The 15,178-nt window shown below is 45.6% G+C and overlaps 1 protein-coding gene across 1 annotated transcript in view; it reads right to left on the bottom strand.

The window, feature by feature from the left end:
* Window positions 1–1,195: 1,195 nt before the first annotated feature.
* The window catches only part of NPHS2 (NPHS2 stomatin family member, podocin), a 22,091-nt gene continuing 8,108 nt past the window's right edge, over window positions 1,196–15,178 (bottom strand). Inside the window, exons 8-9 of the transcript XR_011001975.1 lie at window positions 6,874–6,994; window positions 1,196–1,508 (exon numbers count right to left, since the gene is read on the bottom strand). The gene's annotated coding sequence lies outside the window, so the exon portion shown is untranslated. The remainder of the gene's footprint in view (window positions 1,509–6,873; window positions 6,995–15,178) is intronic.

Here is a 15,178-nt window from a genome sequence, read left to right as displayed (position 1 = left end):
TGTCAGTTTGATGGGCACTGGAAGGTAGGCAAAGAAGGGATAAGGAGCCCAGGGCAGTGGAAGGACAGAGCTGGGAACACATAGCAAGGTCTCTCCCTTGGTCTCTTCTGATAGGTGGCCGTGCTGCCTGATGTGACGGATGAACAGACCAGCTGTCCTGTCAGAGTGCTGGCCAAGAGATCTGAGGGAAAGATGTCTTGGGATTAATAAACAAAAGAGTTGCTAAATGAGAACTTCTTAGAACCATTCTTCCAAAGGATGCCAGGCTGGTAGGGGTGCTCTGTGATCCATGATTAAGAAAAGAAGCTCTCCTGGCTTTAATTGACTTAGCAGAGACTAGCTTTACACTTCTTTGTACATAAGCAATGCTTAACAGTGCTAGGAAGGGAGGAATGTTTTCGTTTGTAGGCAATAGGGCACTGGGAGCAGACTGAAAAATCATCTTTGGCCAATCACAGGCAGTGCTAGCTTAATCTGCCTAAAAACATGATCTCATCCATCTTTCTTGACCCAAGGGAGGGAGCCTTGGCTGCAAGGCCCAGGCTGAGTGCAGACTGTGCGTGGTCTAGGTTGCAGTAAGGGCGTGCTGGGCTGCTGCAGTCACACTTACTCCCATTCAGCTCATTCAGCTGTTTCTCTGGGGTCTATCACTAGATGGGAGAAGGAACAGCCTCGTACATGTGTCCTGGCGTTACCCTGAGCCTAAAATGCATCAGCTTCCCTGGCACAGTTCAGAGCTGGCTGTTTCCATCTGCTTTCAGATGTAGATTGTTTCTGTCAGGTTCTGAATCATATAGTGGGAAAGGTAAAAGCAGAGTGAAAAAAACACTATATGAGCTTTCCTCTCCCAGCTGCCAAACCTGTGTCCTCTTTGGAGGGAACCAGGAGTGTGTGCACATCTTTCATGTTTTTCCAAGGGTATGAAGTGACAGGACAAGGGGGAATGGCTTCAAACTGAAAGACAGCAGGTTCAGGTTAGATATTAGAAAGTTCTTCCCTGTGAGGGTGGTGAGGCACTGGCACAGGCTGCCCAGAGAAGCTGTGGCAGCCCCATTCTTGGAAGAGTCCTTGACTACTAACAGTTTTTTCTCACCTCTCATCCCTTCTTTTCCTCTCCTTTAGCTACTCTCTGATGATGAAAAGGCAAGCTCAAGAGTCTCCACATGAGAAGTTATGACTGAATAATGCAATAGTTCAGGCAGTGCATTAAGCTCATTCCTATTCAAGCACTATCTGATCAAAAACTCTGGTGACTGATAAATTATATTAATCTGTAGAAATGCTCAGAACTGTCACCAGCAGATTTTCAATTTATTGTGCTACCTTCTCACTGTGGCATCTTTATGCTCATGGATTCCTCATACTTCTCTTACCTGATTTCCATCACCTTTCTGTCACAGCCAAAGGCTTGTCCAGCTTTTGGGGGCATAGCAGGCTTGTGCTCTTCCTTCAGATGCTAAAAGCAGACCTAGAGCAGTAGGGAGGCATTGTCTCCATGGCAGCCTGCCCTAGAAGAAACAAACCAAAGGGAATGTAAACTACTGGGATTCCAGTAGAAGGAAAAGTGGAGGGAATGGTAAGGCATAACCAATTTTGCAGCTCAGTCTTTACTTGAGGATGTCAGCAAAGTGGCAGGTAATAAGGGACCACTTGACATAATGTGTACTGGCCTTTTCCAAAGCTAAAGTATGACCCCCATATATGTGCTGAGAATCAAGAGCATTCCAGGGATAAACTCCAAGAAACTTGATTTGCAGTCACTGGTAAAAAGAGTTCCTGTAATTTTAAATATGATACACTGCAAAGAACATGCAGTGCAGATATGACACAGGAAAATCATATATTCAGTGGGAGAGCGGGTGGTTTGTGATTATGTGGATGATTTATGGAAAAGAAAATAAAAGGAAAAGATGGATATTTAAAACAGAGTAAACAATCACTTTGAAGATCATTAACCAGATAGCACTCTCTGAGGGTAATACTGTTTTTAACTTATCAGTAATGCAAAGTTATCTTCATTTAGATACTGAATTATCCTGATAATAAAGTATGTAAGTAAATGGGTTTTTTTGTTGATATACATTTATCATCTATTGTGTAAGATAACAAACAATTGTTGAGTAATTTGCACCTAACCTTCTCAACCTTTGCCTCTGCAAGACCTTGACTCGTTCCTGATTTCCAAAGTGTTTCATCTCTGCTGGTTTTTTAATCATCTTATTTCCTTTATTCAGGCTAAAACTAAACTGCATGTGTGTTACTCAGGTTTGTCGAGCTGCTTTTCATATTGTCATCTTATTCCTTCACTCAGGGTTATCCTGTCCTTTCCCTGCATTACCTTATTTATTATGCATTAGCTTGTTATTACATGCCATATCTCAGCCTACAAAAGGAGATGAGATAGCTAAAGGAAAGAAATAAGTTGCTGTCCTAAGAAAGGGAGAGCAAGATGAAGGAATGGGGCCAGAATTGGCCAAACACCAGCATGGCAAAAGGTTAACAGCAGATTGTCATAGTTAACCATAGTCTGAGCACAGGCCCAGCGTGGATATCTGATCCAAAATTGCTTCAGCCAGTAGAGCCCAGAAAAAGAATTCTTAGCTCATTTTCACAGACTTTGGGGACTGGGCCACAGGCAAGGTATTTTCTTGATCCATACAAGGCAACGAGATTTTAATGGCCTGGGTTCATTTTTGTATTGTAATGTAATGAATAACCTTTCAATAGAAAACACAAGGTATCCTTTCTCTTTACAATGGCTCTTTGGTAAGGAACAGTGAAAATGAGAGAGATTATAAAGACTAGTTAAGAGACAATACTGAGAACATGGTAGTTTTGTCCTGCAAGGCAAGGGCCCTCAGTTAACTGAAGTATTGATTATCTTCTATGATCCAACTACCTGATCTCAAGCAGCATGTGACAGAAATACAAATGTTTTGATGACAAGGATGATAGAGGAAGAGAGAACAATGACAGATGAGATTGTTTTAGAAAGGACATGTAAGAAAGTACTTACAGGGAATTTATAAGGTTTGGCTTGAGGTCTGAGCTTTTATTCAGTCTTCCTTGATCACTTCTTAAAGTCTTCACAGATTACCTTCATTGTGAGAACAAAGTGTGGTTTTACTCTGGAAATTGCACGTGGGACTAGAGTGACCTCTCCAGTAAGCTTAATTTAGGTTTCTCTTTTGTTGGGCTTTAATTAAGTGCTAAGATCAATGCAATGACACAGACAGCCTTCCCAAAGCTAGCTGCTATTTAGTAAGGATAACAAAATACTTAATAAGGGCTAATATGGCCAAATCCCATGGAAGTGGTCCCAAGTGACTGTTCTCCCTCATCCCGTGGCCTCATGGGACCTACCTTATCTTTCCCCTTAAGCTGATGCTGCACAGCATGAAAACTTAAACAATAATCATTCCTACTGCTTCTCTTTGACCTCCTGATAATTCAAAACTTAAGGTCTGGTTGTGGAGCTCCCATTGTGCATTCTAAAAACCTCCATCCTACAGAGGGTAAATGACTCCATTTGTTACCAGTCTGGACATCCCAGACTGTAACTCTGCTTCACTGCCCTTTTCCCAAACCAGAGAAGTTAACCAGCCCTACTCCACAGCTGTGCAGGGGGGAGACCAAGCCATGCATCAAAATCATGCATGGTTCATCAAAATCACTGAAATATAAAAGAATTGTCCTTCCCACCGTGTCCTTTATGTGCCAACTTTGCTACAAGATGTCATAGAGACCAAGACCTCACCAGGATTTTAACTGAGGTTAAACACTGGCTATCAAGAGCAGGCATTGTTACATCTCCAGCATATTCTCCAAGAAACAGGGAATATCCATCAGCATGGCTAGGTAAGTGAATGCACAAGTAATTTACTGCCTTATCTAGGCATTTTGCACATCTGCATCACCTGCATCTTTGAAGAATGTGATTGTAACTGTAAGGCTCTTTTAAAAATAATTTTATTAAGCCTTTGTGGAACGAGGGAGCCAAATCTGCCAAGACAAGAAATCAAGGCTTTGCATCAAACCTATTTTCTTTCTTGCAGCTTGCTTTGTGTCCAGTGTTTATTAAACAGCTCATTCTTAATCCTGAGTGTAGCCATTTCCCACACAGGCTGTTCATCCCTCTTGGCATCCCTCACAGAATCCAGTTTTGTTTTTGTTGGCTGAAGTAATTATAATTAAAGTTTATATTTTCTTCCCCTGCAGGCACAGCTAGATTTTTGACAGCACTGGGTAGAAGTATTGAAGGTGTGAAAGTTGAAGTGAGGTCCTAGCATGCACGAAGCCAAGCTCCCAGCATTTTATCACAAGATTCCTGCCTGACTGGCCCAGGTGGGTGCAGTGAGGAGCTGTACAGACTCCAGCCCATTGCAGGAAGCTGAGAGTGATGATAAACCACACTTCCTGTAAGACAGAGGTGTTAATTGGATCTGAGGCTGGCCTCGTGCAGAAAATTACTCTTGAAAAATGTCCTTTTGTGGGACCCCTGGTGGAGCGGGATAAATGTGATCAGCTGAAGTGTTAAAGTGATTGGTGGCTGCCTTTCATTTGCTTTGGTTTGGCAACACCTATGGAAACAGTTGGAGATTTCAATATCCTTCCTGCAACACCCCCATCTTCCTCAGAACTGCCACCTGCTTTGGAAATCTTGACATTTGAAAAAAAAACCCACCAAAATGAGTGATTCATATACAGTCAGATATGTGGGGGCATATTCTTCTCCACGGTGCTCCATTGTCTTTAGTAAATATCATCAAGAAATAAATAATTTGCAGAACACATTCATAATGTGTTTGTGCAAGATTTCTTGTGAATGCCAGGTTTGCCCACAACTAGAGAATTAACAAAAAAGCCTGTGTCAGGTTTCCAGTACATAGTGTGCTTAAATATACTGGGGGGTTTTGAGCTGGGAAGCAAGAGATATCTTTGAGACGGGAGATCCATCAGGTCTGGAAATCACTTTGCTTCTGGATTTGGGGTTTTCTTTGGTGGTACCTAGGGATTTTTTGTCAGATGATTCAGCAGTGGGTTCCATTCTTGAATTAATGATCTTCCTGAAAAAGGAAGTGTAATGAACAAAGTTTCCAGGCCTTCCTAGTTCCCATGGCAACACTGGATGACTGCTGGCTACCGATATTGAAATGTTAATTAGTTAATTGCTCTGTTTGTTTTCTCTAAACTACCCAAAGGTAACCTGCCTTCCCCCTCCCACCCCCCCGACATTCTGGGACTAACATGCAAATAAGAAAACCCCCATGGATCATGGGAGTATTTTTGGGGGATAAAGACACCCCTAAATAAAAAACTAAACACAGTAGGGGGGATAGATAAATGTCCTAGCTGAGGAAGAGGGAAATAAATCCCCTGATGTACTTTTGTCTGTCACCATAACCTCAAAGTGACTAGTCTAGGGTGCGCTGGGGCAAGTGGAAGCAGAAGCTGCACAGCTCACTGGGGCTGCCACCGGGGCAGGAGGGGGAACAGCTGGCGTTCTGGATTTCAGCAACACACTCTGCACACCATGCCTTTTCATCAATCGGCCACAGGTTTTGCCGCAGGGAAGAGAAAGGGATGGCTGCTGCGGTGGAAGAGTTTTCTATCTACTATCCAGTCTTTCCTTTCATCTCCCTCTGGCCAGAGCACAGTTGTGAAGAACACTTGTTTTTCTTTTGACACTTTCTTTCCTATTTGAGTTGGTCTTTGTCTGCCAGCCAAAGGAGCAGAGGAGAGCTCCTCTAAAAATAGCTGCAAGGTCTCCTGCACAGTGCACAAGCACAAATTTATTGTTTCACCCTTAGTAAGCATTTCCTCTGGAATAACACTGATGTTTCCCGTTCAGAGAGCAGCAGGGCCTGCTGGCTCTCTGTGGTTTTACTTCCTTCTCCTAAGGCTGTAGATTCCTAGGACATGTTTCTCCTAGAGTTGCAGTGTTGTATGTGATTTTTGGTTTGCTGGTGAATTCTGGACATGAGAACCCACCACATGGCTAATAAGCGGCATATGATCCTAAACAAGAACTGGGAGAAGGGTAGACCCATAGTAGGAAAAGATGTCTTTGTAATGAATATGGAAGAAAAAAAATGGTAAAAATAAATGTTTCTGTCATTGGATCAGTTTGCAAATTGAATGAAGTAAGACACTGACTTATGTAAAATACAGCAACTCCAGATGCCTTGGCAAGACCAGTCGTTCATAAGTGGTTTTAGGTTTTCTCTGAGGCTTTGTGCAGGTGACTGAACTGCACAGAAAACTGGTCCCGTGGCTGGTGGATTTGCTGTGATGTGACAGCAGACTGCTTGTCCTGTGAGTGTCTCAGTTTTATCGCCCTGGTATATCAGGGCCCCCATGGTGCACGATGGCTTTTGCTTCATCCGTCAAGGTGAACTTTTGCTGCAATCCTTGTGCTTGCCTTGCCCAGGAGATCAGGTTGAGCTTCTGATTTCATTCCTTATGTGGAAGGAAGTTTGAGACTGCCTGTGACAACACGCTGCATTGTATACACGGCTGACCTGGCATTAGTCTGCTTTCATGAAAAAGCAGGTTACATTCAGATGACAAGGAAATGGACTTAGATTTATTGTCTTGGGCAATTTGTTCCCACTGGTTCTGAACTCAATCCCAAGGCAAAGTGATGTTCATGACTCCAGCGTACAGCCAGTGCTGAAGCTCTCATGCTACCTCTCTTTTTCTGGCTGCTGATGTAATGTTAAGTAATTAGCATATTAATTTGTGTTTAGCAATATCTATATCTAGGACTCTCTAGGTGGCAGCAGTTTAAGTCTAGATAGGTGCAAGAGAAAGTCATAGACCAGCTGGCTTTGCCTAGGTTATTTGGATGGACAAATGGAGCACATTACTAACCTGATCCTGACGATGCCTTACAGGAATTGCAACTAAAGCTGAAGTTTAGGGACTTTAAGGACTATAATTTCTTCAACTCAAAAAGAGTTTGAAGGTGAAGATGCCAACACCAAGAGGAAATCTGTAACAGAATGTCGTGCCGCGACAACAGAGAGAGAAAGATTAGAAGTAAAAGAGGAAGCAGCTATTATGCAGGTGACTAGTAGTTGCAATGTGCTACTTTCCAGCAGGACATTTTTATTTATTACTCACAGTGTGTGATGTGACATGGGGCCCTACATTGAGGGCCCTACTGCCCTCAATGCCACTAGGGCAGTGGTATCTCCTACTTGTTTTCTTTTTTCCTTCTCTCTTATTTCCTTTCTCTCTCAGCAGCAGCCAGGTGCTGGTATGAATTATCTGACTGAGGGCAGCAGTTCTGCATGCCAGTGGAAGATGCAGGAGCATTTCTTTATGGAACTTTGATTTGTTTTACAGAAATAAATTCCTGGAAATCACCATTATCTTCCAAGGCTTAGAGCAGGAGCCTCCCAACAGTTATTTTTATTGAAAAAACATAGTTGAAAGCTGACTTATGCCTGTTGGACCCTGTAAGGAGCTGCTACTTTCTCTTCTCCAAACATTTTGCTGTGTGTTTTGGGGTTTCTTTTGCTCCTGGTCGAGCTACAGGCATCTTCAACCTCTGTAACCAGTGATTGCACCAGCAATCCAAGGCTATGAGCCAGTGAGAGTTTCATATCTGCATCAGAAAAGGATCTTTGTCTGTTTTTAATGCCAAGATACATTCAGGGCCTGACCTGGCCTCTGGTCTCCCATGTTTTGCTGACACAGAGCTCTTGCCTGGGTTGGGACTGTGAACTGAGACACCAGCATCAAACCAGGCACACTCTGGTTTGATTAAATGTGATTAAATGTGGCATTGTTGGTTTCACATTCACTAATAAAAAGGTTATTTCCTTTCCAGCCAGAGGGAGGTGACTGCCAACAAGTCCTCCACTTCCTTTTCTCAGGAAGACTTTGAAGTCCTGGCAGCACTGGAATGTCTGCAAGTGCAGCTGTTCTGAGTACTGGTCCTGTGCTGGAGGCCTGAGCAGGGCAGGGTTTCATTTCAGGCAGCTGATTGTTTTGTTTGAGAGCTTGCATTAACCAGGGAAAACCCACCTCATTAGCCCTGCTAATAGAACTGACTCTGCTCTTTTTTTATCCTCTCACAGCATCTCACCCTCTGCTAGCAAACACTGAATTTTATAATTAATTAAATTTGCCAGGTTTACATAGATGTGCCATGAAATCCTTTGTAGATCTTTTAACAGCGCCCTTCTCTGAAACCATAAAGCATGTTTTACAGAGTCAGCCAATCCCACTGGACTCTTCAGCTCTCCAGATCTTTCTCTTGGGTCTCCTGACAGCAGCTCCTTAGATTTCAGTTTTTTGCAATGACTTTGCCTCTGTGTTTCAAAGAAACAGAGATCAGTGCTCAGAATGTAGAGGAAAGATTTGAAGATCTTGAAGAGAAGCAGGAAGAAGCTCTGCAGGGAATCAAGAGCTAGAGTGAGAACTGGAGAAAGACGAGGAAGTAATCCAAGGAGCAACAAACAAGGAAAGGCAAAGTCAGGACAATCAATATTATGAACCTCTTTCCAGATTTGGAGACTGAAGCAATCTTTGAAGACACCTCACTCATCTAACCCTTATGCAGAACCCTCCCCTGCTGGACACATCCTGGGGTTTTGTCTCACCTCTGTCAGTGGTCAAGCAAAGTGGCTGTTAACGTGATTCTAGGTCAGGCCAGAAAAAACTGCTCATCATGCTCTGGTTTTGAGAGAAACTAATTTTGATTTTGATATGTAACATAGGGGCTCTATCTAGGAGATCAATGTAATTGGCATCGTGTTCCTTGTGAGCGAGTACTCCCTGTGACAGTCAAGAAGATCTGTTTAGGATCACTGATTCTGGATTAGAAAGAAATTGTGTTCCAGAGGCCACAGATCTTTTGTGCTTATAGCATGCGACACTCTTGCTTTCTCTAGGAGGTATTTGAACAATGCTTACCTACTGTTCTTGCCCACATGGTGTGGCAGTTCCTTAGGTCACAAGCTTATTAGGCATGAAAGCATTTCCTTGTGTTTTTTCTCAACTAGATCCACAAGATTTAAATGTGGAGAAGGAGAAAGAATGGTAATTAAAATTTCTTCCCTTAGTCCTTCAGTGTATCTTGTCCCTTTGACTTCAAAATGGGAGGAGGGGCTAACTTGTTTGTTAAGGATATGACACCTTGGGCATATTTTAACTCTGTGGTGTTTTTAATGGCTTTGGCTTGCCATTTTTTCTTTCTGAAAAATTTCCAGGAAAATATCTCAGAAGTCATGGCCTGCTCAGGTCCCAAAACTTCTACCTCTGGCCAGCCCAAGAGATCCAGAAAAAGCAAACAGAAGAAGAACAGAAGAACAGAAATGGCTGAGTAGTGTCTTAGTGCTGATTCCCAGTAGCATTTCACCCTGATCCACTGCTTTTACTCCTTACCTACTATCCTGACATGTCTCTGCCATTTCAGCATTTACACTGTTTTTTTCCTGCCTCTGCCACTTCCAAAAGTGTCTTGATTGACCTCTGCCTCCTCCCACAGTTCTAGCATCTGTACAGTTTGTCATCCTTATAAGACATTTGCTACTTCAACTATCTATGCAACACATCCTCTTGCCTGTGCCCTTCCTGTTTGCACACAATCAAACAATCTCTTCTTGCTGCCTATTTCCTTCTGTCTCATCCCTGTTGGATCATGGAAGCAAGTTGTTTGCACCTCTTTCTTCTCATAACAAGAAGTTTTTCGACTCAGTGCCAGCATTGCCTAGTAATGTATCTGATAGTGGGTACCCTCTTTGTCCTCTGAGCTTCAGATAATTCAGCTACCAGCTGTCTCACTGATTAGGAGAAAAATGTACAAGAATCAGGATTACTCTGCAATTTGAACCATTTTGGCATCCATGTTCAGGGGCCAGTGGTCCTGAGTGGGCAGCCACCACCTGAAATTCTGAATGGCACAGGATGTAACCCAGCCCCAACCTGCACCACATGGAACTTGGGTTGCCTTGACACTCCCAAGTGCATTCGGCAAACAGTCATCAGGAACCTGGGCTGGTGACTTCTGTTTCACAGGGAACAGGGACAGAGTCGGTGTTCAGGGACCTGTGGCCCTGACTGGGAGGATGCCTGCTGAAATTCTGAAAGGTGCAGGATGTAACCCAGACCCTACATGCCACCACCTGCCTTAATAGTCCCACGCACATCCTGCAAATTGACATCAGGAACCTGGGTTGGTGACTTATCTTTCACAGGGATCAGGGCCAGCATTGATGTTCAGGGGCCTGTGGCCCTGATAAGTAGCCGACTCCTGAAATTCCAATGACGAAGGCTGTAACCCAGACCCAACCTGCCACTATCTGGTACTTGGGCTGCCTTGACACTGCTAAGTGCATCCTGCAAACTGACATCAAGTACCTGGGCTGGCAACTTTTGTTTCACAAGCAAAAAGCCCAGAGATGCTGTTCAGGGGCTTGTGGCCCTGAGTGGGTGGCCACCTGCTGAAATTAGGAACGGTGCAAGATGTAACCTAGACCCTACCTGCCACCCTCTGGAACTTGTGCTGCCTTGACACTCCCAAGCACATCCTGCAAACAGTCACAAAGAATCGGGCTGGTGACTTGTATTTCACAAGGAAAAGGCCAGGAGATTCCATTCAGGGGCCTGTGTCCCTGAGTGGGTGGCCACCACCTGAAATTCCGAACAGCGAAGGATGTAATCCAGACCCAACCTGCCACCACCTGGAGCTTGTGCTGCCTTGACACTTCCTAGCGCATCCTGAAAACTGGTATCAGGAACCTGGGCTGGCCACTTTTCTTTCCCAGGGAAAAGGGCCGGTCTTTGTCTCCAGGGGCCTGTGGCCCTGAGTGGGTGGCCGCCTCCAAAAAATCCGAACGATCAAGGATGTGTCCCAGACCCAACCTGCCCCCACCTCAAACCTGTGCTGCCCTGACAGTCCCAAGGGAATGCTACAAACTGATATCAGGAACCCGGGCTGCTGAGTTTGGTTTCACAAGGTAGGTATCTCTCATTTGTTAGCTAGGCCTGGCACTCCCCCTGGGGCATCAGGCCCTGAGTGTCCTTTTGCCTCCTCAATTTCCAAACGGCGCAGAATTTCTCTGAGACCAAATCTTCCACCCCCAAGAACTCAGGGGTCTTTTTTGTTGCCGAATGCCTCTTACAAACTGACAGTACGAAGCTTGGGGCTTGATTTTTTTCTGTTCCAGATTTCTCCTGGAGAAAGCTGCCAGCATGTAACCCTTACCACAGCCACTTCGCTGGGCCCAGAAATCACAGCCTTCAGACCAGCAGTGTGGGACCCTGCCCACTGCCCCTCCACTGGCACCTTTCCAAAGCCTTCCACTACATTCCAGTAATACTCCGCATTTCCAGCGGGCAGCCTGTCTGACCCTCATCCTGACCCTAAAAGTGTGCTAAGGAACTCTAAAATAGCCCTTAGGAAGGTGTAACAATACCCTAAAAGACACCAGAAAAGTCCTAAAAAGCCTTCAAAAATCCCCTAAATATTCCTAATAGTCCTGCAAAAAAACTCAAGGAAACCTGCTCAGCCTCCAAACCCTGCCTGTTGCTCTCTAGCCCACAGATGTCATCCCTACCTTTTTGCAGTGGGTCCTGTTGTGCTCTGAGGGTTCTGTCGTTGTCCTGGTGTGAGGGTCGCTGCCTTGTCCCAGCGGGAGGGTTCCGGCGTGGTCTCGCTGTTTGGGTTGCTGTGTGGTGCTGCTGCTGTCAGGGGTGAAAAGGGAAAAGGCTGTTGTTAGGGGGGCTGCTTAGGCTGAGGTTAGGGCTGGGCTCAGGGGTGGTGCACCTGTACCCTAACTTGCCTCCTAAGCTGTACCCTGTAGCCCTCATCTCCACTGCCCTGCCCAGCCCCCCAGCCCTCGCCCTTTACCCCTCAAGCCCTCCCTCTGCCCCCCAGCCCTCAGGCTCTGTGTGTCACCCTCCAGCCCCCCCTTTGCCCCTCAGCTCCTGTGGGTCACCCTTAATCCCTCTCCTTTGTCCCTCAGCCTCCAGCTGCCCCTGCCCCCCATCAGCATCTCACTGTCCCCTCTCCCTGTTCCTCCCTCAGCTCCCAGCCTGTCACCCTCAAGCCCCCACAGTGCCCCTCAAGCTGCCCCTCAGCCTCTGTGTCATACCCTGAACAGACCCTAAAAAACCATAAAATTCCCTAAAAAACCCTCATCTTCAAAATGTCCTAAAAACCCCACAAAAAAAACATTAAAATAGCCTCAGAATACCCTTAAAGTACAATAAAAATGCCCTACTTTTAAAAAAAACCCTAAAACACCCCTAAAAATCCCTAAAGAACCTTTAAAAAATCCCTAAATATTCCTAAAAAAATCTCTAAAAAATACCCCAAAAATCCTTAAAATGCCTAAAAGTTCCCTCAAAAAAACCTAAAAATACCCTAGTCCTAAGAGTCCTTCACATACCCCCGGAAATCCTAAAAAAACCCTAAATATTTTTAAGTAGTCCTAAAAAAGCCCCAAGAACACCCAAATAAAAAAACCCTAAAATTATATTTAGCACTAAGAAAGCCCTTAAGGTACCCTAAAAAAAAAAAAATCTTTTAAAAGCCCTGAAAAAGCCCTAAAGTATCCTAAATATTCCCAGAAAATTCCTTAAAAACTCCTGAAAAAAAAAAAAAAACTTTAAAAGCCCTAAAAAAAAAAAAACCTAGAAAAGTGCTCAGTCCCCAACCTCTACCAGTCACTCTCTAACCCACAAACATCATCCCCGCCTTTTAATTAGGGTCACTGCCTGCAGCTGCTGGCAGGGTTCTGGGGCTGTCCCGGCATTAGGCTCACTGCCGGCAGCTGCTGTTGGGGATGTTATAAACGCCAATCACTTGGTTTTTAAAATTTTAATAATAATAAAATGGTTATAAAAATAGTAATACAATTAGAGTAATGGAAATTTAGAGTTAGGACAATTACAAGACAATAAAAAGCAAAGAATTACGGACGTCCGGATGCTCTCGGGCACTCAAGCCCAATAAGCATGCCTTGTGAACAAAGGAATAACCTTTAAAAGCAATAGCCTGTTGCATATTCATACATCTCACACATGATGCATAAATTCCTTGCAAATTAAGAACTTTTCTGGTTTTTGTCAACTTCTTTCCCTTAATCCTGGTGGTTCCATAAAGACAGAGAGAAGGTGGAAGAATGTTTGTCTTTTCCGATAAGGAGGCAGTAATTCTTTATGGGCCCCCTTCATTGTCATCACTGTGTGAAGAGTTTCTTCATTATCTCATCTCTTGCTTGAGTTAGTAAAAAAAACCCCACATACATAGGCTCTATTTTAACTACAAAACTACATTTACCATACTATTAAAATGTTAATACAGCACTTCTAATCAATATAACATAATACATATAGTATTCAACTTAATATTTGCGAAAAGCCAATCATAAAACATGCATTTTTCACAGGGACAACTGGTGTTCTAGGGGAGCTGTTTAGGGTGAGCTTAGGGTTGGGCTGAGGGCTGCTGCTGTACCCTAACCCTTCCTGGCACCCTGTGTCCTGTCCTTCCTACCCCTAACCCTCAGTGTCAGCTCTCCACCTGTCAAGTCCCCCCCTCTTTGCCCCTCAGCCCACAATGTCTGTGTGTCACCCCAAGCCCCCGACACTGTCCCATGGCCCCCTAACCTCCACCGTGCACTCTCCACCTGGGTAGGGGTGATTTTAAAAGTGAGGTTAAGGGTGGTGTGAGGGCTGATAAACCTGTCACCCTCAGACACCCCCCACTTTGTCCCTCAAGGCAGCCCCTGCCACTCAGCCTCCTTGTGTCACCCTCAAGTTCCCACCGCAGCCTCTCAGCGTCTCTGTGCCACCCTGGAGCCCCCCTTTTTACTCCTACAGACCCCTTCTGCCTCTCAGCTGCCCCCACGTTCTGTGTCACCTCCAGCCCCCTCCCCTCAGCCCCAGGTGCCTTTGTGACACAGCACAGCACACAGATGTGGTCCCTGCCTGTTTTATTTGGGTGTTGTCCTGCTGGGAGGGCCGCACCATCCCCACGAGTCCGGGCTCCCATGTGCTGCTGCAGGGAGTCACAGGCGGGGGAGAGAGGGATGGGGCAGGATGGGGACGGGTGAAGGGTGGAAAGAGGGTGGGATGGAAGTACAAGAAAGGGTGAGGGGTGGAGACAGGGAAAAAGCAGAAAAGGGCTGAGGTGAGGAGATGAGGGCAGGAGGGGGCACCCCCTATCTCCCAGACAAAACCTGAAGTGCAATACAGTTTGTGCTGCAGGGAAATGCAATAAACCCACTGAAAACTGACATCAGGAACCTGGGCTGGCCACTTTTCTTTCACACTAAAAAAGGGCCGGAATTTGTCTTCAGGGGCCTGTGGCCCTGAGTGAGCTGCCGCCTCCTGAAATTTGAGACAGCGCAGGATGTGTCCCAGACCCAACCTGCCACCCCTCAAACCTGTGCTGCCCTGACAGTCCCAAGGGAACCCTACAAACTGACATCAGGAACCTGGGCTGGCCACTTTTCTTTCCCAGGGAAAAGGGCCGGTCTTTGTCTTCAGGGGCCCGTGGCCCTGAGTGGGCAGCCGCCTCCGGAGATTCCGAACAGTGCAGGATGTAACCCGGACCCAACCTGCCACCACCCACAACTTGTGCTGCCTTGGCATTCCCAAGTGCGTCCTGCAGAGGACATGAGGAACCTGGGCTGGTGACTTTTGTTTCACAGAGAAAAGCAACAGCATTGGTGTTCAGGCACCTGTGGCTCTGAATGGATGGCCGCCTCCTGAAATTCCAAATGGTGCAAGATGTAATCCAGACCCAACCTGCCACCGCCTGCAACTTGGGCTGCCCTGACAGTCCCAAGCGCACCCTGCAAACTGACATCAGGAATGTCCGCTGGTGACTTTTGTTTCCCAGGGAACAGGTCCAGCATTAATGTTCAGGGGCCTGTGGCCCTGAGTGGGCGGCTGCCTCCTGAAATTCCAAACGGTGCAGGATGTAACCCAGACCCAACCTGCCACCACCTGGAACTTGGGCTGCCTTGATACTCCCAAGCGCATCCTGCAAAGCGACGTCTTGAACCTGGGCAGGTGACTTTTGTTTAACAGGGAAAAGGGCCGGAAGAGCAGGCAGTGAAACTGTCAGGAATCACAGCTGCTCAGACAACACCTTCCCACTCCCTCAGAGTAAATTCTCTCTTAGAATCTTCTTGTATCACTACTCCTTATGTAA

Source organism: Anomalospiza imberbis, chromosome 9, assembly GCF_031753505.1.
Source record: "Anomalospiza imberbis isolate Cuckoo-Finch-1a 21T00152 chromosome 9, ASM3175350v1, whole genome shotgun sequence".
NCBI lineage: Eukaryota > Metazoa > Chordata > Aves > Passeriformes > Viduidae > Anomalospiza > Anomalospiza imberbis.
The sequence above is the reverse complement of the archived record's forward strand: the minus strand, read 5'-3'. Positions and strand labels throughout refer to the sequence as shown.